The 3,487-nt window shown below is 55.8% G+C and overlaps 1 pseudogene; it reads right to left on the bottom strand.

Moving 5' to 3' along the window:
* Positions 1-154, bottom strand: part of LOC111746313 — a 9,254-nt pseudogene extending 9,100 nt beyond the window's left edge.
* Positions 155-3,487: the final 3,333 nt, after the last annotated feature.

The raw sequence follows: 3,487 nt of genomic DNA, 5'->3' as shown, positions 1-3,487 counted from the left end.
GCGGGGGGCGCGCGCGCAGGCACAGCGGCGTGCAGCCCACCGCGCCGTCCACGCACGTGCAGTTGTACTTGCAGTTGGGCTGGAAGGACTGGCCGTTGTCGTAGCGCGCTCCGTCCAGGACGCAGCCCACGCCGACCACCTCTGCGAACACAGCGCGGCCGGGTCAGGCCCGTGGAGGAGCTGGAGGGACAACGCGCAAACCCCGGGAATCTCACACCACGGGGGAGGGGCGGGCACTGCAAGGGCAAAGGCAGGTGCAGCCAGTGATGGGGAGTTGGTGGGACTTGAGCAGAGCGAGGGCACATATGTTCCTTTATAGCTTCAGCTGTCACCCCCCTAACAGCCCCTAACGAAGGTGAGAGGATAAAATACGGCCGGGCCAGGAGCCCAGGTGGCCAGCACACGGCGCAAAGCCTGGTACTGACAAACATCTGCCAGTGGGGCGTGGGTCTGACGGGGCAGACATGGGAAGCCAATCAGAACACTTTGAAAACAAAGACTCCATTCATTCTGTGCATATTTATGGTGTTCTGGGCACTGGAGATTCAGTAGCGAACAAAATAAACAAAAGCCACGCCCTCACAGAGCGCTCCTTGTAGTGGGGCTGAAAGACAAAGAGATCATGCAGGGTATCCGCGGGGACGAGCAGCAGGAGGAGGGCTGGGAGCAGAGGCAGCGGCAAAGCTAAATAAGCTGAGCTGGCAGGTTCTTACTGAGGGATGATGCTTCAGCCAAGGCGGGAAGGAGGTGGGGAGGTGAGCTGCCCAGGTGTGGAGGGAGGAGCCTTCCAGGCAGGGCGGAGACTGTGGGCCTAGAGGTCTGAGGTGGGAGCAGACCCAGGATGTAGGAGGGGGCAGGGGACGAGGGGAGAGAGGGCGTCCTCGTAGGCTCAGGGGAAGATGCAAAGCGGTTAGAGCCTAAAACGGCACCTGACACATAGTAGATGCTTAATAAGTAACTGCTGGATCAACGACATGAATTGCACTTCACAGGGACACCCCAGGTGCTGAGTGGAGACCAGACTGAAGGGAGCGAGGGCAGTGTCAGGAGGCGACTTCGGTGATCCAGGTGGGAGGTGGTGCTGCTTGGACCAGGGAGGGACCCTGAGCCACGAGGAGAAGGACTCAGCTCTGGGATACATCTGGGAGGAAGAGCTGCTGGGACTCGCTGACCAATGGGATGTGAGACACCTGGGTCGACATCCGTGTGGCCAGGTGGTGCTGGTCACGCAGCCTGGAGTTCCAGGACAGGACCGGGACTGCTGGTCCCGGTCAGCGCTCCCTCCCCCAATGGCGTGTCCTGCCTTGAGGACAGTGTCTGGAAGTGCAGGCAGAAAGCCCCAGACAGCAAGAGCGCCCACGGAGGAAGGCTAGTCAGGGATCAGCGGTCAGCCCATAGTTCCAGCTTATGTCCTGGGTTTGCCTGAAGGCAGTTATTAATAACAGTCCCAGTATGCACCAGGAGTGAGGTCTCCGTAGCGCTGGCTCTGTTCTTGGTCCCCAGACCTGCTCTGTGTCACAATCTCTTGCGTTGCTGACTTCCTCCTATATGGAAACACTACCACATTATCACCTGAGTCTCGGTGACGTTAAGTCACGTGCCAAGGGTGACACAGCTAGACGTAGAGTCTCAGCCTGCGGAGATGCGGTCGGATGTGACTGCTGTCTCTCCTGGGGGGTGACTGTGCCCAGAGGAGGTGCAGAAAAGAAAGACACTAACACCGACCATCTGATCTCGTGCCAGGCACCATCTGACGTGGTCTCTCATTCAGTTCTCCCAATGTCTTCACAAGGACAGTTTTATTTTCTCCTTTTGACAGACAGGGAGGTCAAATGATTCATTAGCTCAAGGTCACCCAGCAGGTGACTGACAGCACCGCGCCTCAAACCCAAGGGATCCGAATCTACAGCACATTCCCTTCCACCAGACGCCAGAAGAGGAGGGGAAGGGGCGGGGGAGGCCAAACGAAGCAGAGGGAGCGCAGAACGAATCTCTCCTGTTTGTGTTCTGAGTCACCCTGACCCGCGCCCTTTTGATCCAGGAAGGCGTGTGCGCATGTGCGCATGTGTGCGTTCCTGTGCAGATACGTGTGTTCCCACGTGGTACATGTGTGTTGCTGCATGGGCACACGTGTGTGCTCCTGTGCAGGTACATGTGTGTTCTTGTGTGGGCACATATGTGTGCTTCTGCATGGTACAAGTGTGTTCCCGTATGGGCACATGCCTGTGCTCCTGTGGGGTACATGTGTGTGCTCCTGTGCGGGTACATGCATGCGTTCCTGCGTGTTGGTGGAGAGGTAGACGGCATGAGCTGAAGTCCCGTGTCTGACCCCGCGTGTGGGAGCTTTGGATGGAGCGGGCAGTGCCCAGTACTCGGAGCCCTTGGCACAGGGGTTTCTCGCCACAAGGGCCACCGCAAGGAAGCTCTTTAAAGTTCTGATGCCCACACTATGCCCCAGAATACGAGGGTGGACCTGGGACTCGGTATTTTTTGATCTTGGTATTTTTTAAACTTCCCAGGTGAATCCAGTTTGCAGCCATGATCGAGAACCATTGCTTCTAGAAACTGCCCACAATGCCCTGCGAGCTTTGGGTGGAGCCGTGGGTTGCGGTTACAGTGCTAGTGGCTCCAACTGGCCTGCCCACCCAGGCTAGGAGAGCAGGGATGGATGCTGTGTATGACGGCTGTGGATGGGCCCATCGGTGGCCTCTAGCCCCTCCTCATTCACTTTCTTTCTAATTGAAGGACCAGCTCCTGGTGAAGCTGGCAGAGTTTCCTTCACCATCTCCTATCTCATCTTAGACCTGTAAGTCCAGGCATGGCCTGGTGAGCTGACCTCTTACTGAAGGACTTCCGGAGCGCGAGTGTCCTTGCTCTGCCATCTGGGCCTTCGCTCCCTTCACCCACACCCCAATGGACTGTCAGCTACAGGGAAGCAAAGAGCGTGGGCCAGGCCTTATTGTAACCCTCATGTTGTATGATCCCTGACTTGTGTTCACTGTGTGAATGCATCAGTAGATGGATTGATGGATAGATGGATGGAGGGATGGATGGACGGGAAGTGGGGCAAGCCCTAATCTTGATTGGGCTTCTACCATGTATCAGCCACTTAACATCCCAGCCACTCAAAGAGGTAGGCATTATTTGTCACATTTTCCTTGATGAGGATAATGACACATAAAAGCTTAAGTAGCTAGTCTAAAGTCATCATACTAGTTAGTTATAGCTTTGGGATGAGAAACTAGGTTGTCTAGCTCCAAAGACCACGCATGAGTTTTCTACTCCCTCACTGAGGAGTCTGAGCCTGAACTCGACTGCCTCTCCACTGAGGATGACCCTGGACAGGGCTAAGATGACCTCTACACGGGGAAGTTAAAGCGAGTAAGTCCGTGACCCGGAGCAGCCAATCGCATTTGAGGCTTTAGTATGTTTCCTTGTTTATTCTCAGCAACCACACGAGATTGGTTTGATCAAGCTCCTTAAACAA

The sequence above is a fragment of the Pteropus vampyrus genome, unplaced genomic scaffold (genome assembly GCF_000151845.1).
Source record: "Pteropus vampyrus isolate Shadow unplaced genomic scaffold, Pvam_2.0 Scaffold183, whole genome shotgun sequence".
NCBI classification, from domain to species: Eukaryota; Metazoa; Chordata; class Mammalia; order Chiroptera; family Pteropodidae; genus Pteropus; species Pteropus vampyrus.
This window is presented reverse-complemented; position numbering and strand designations above follow the sequence as displayed.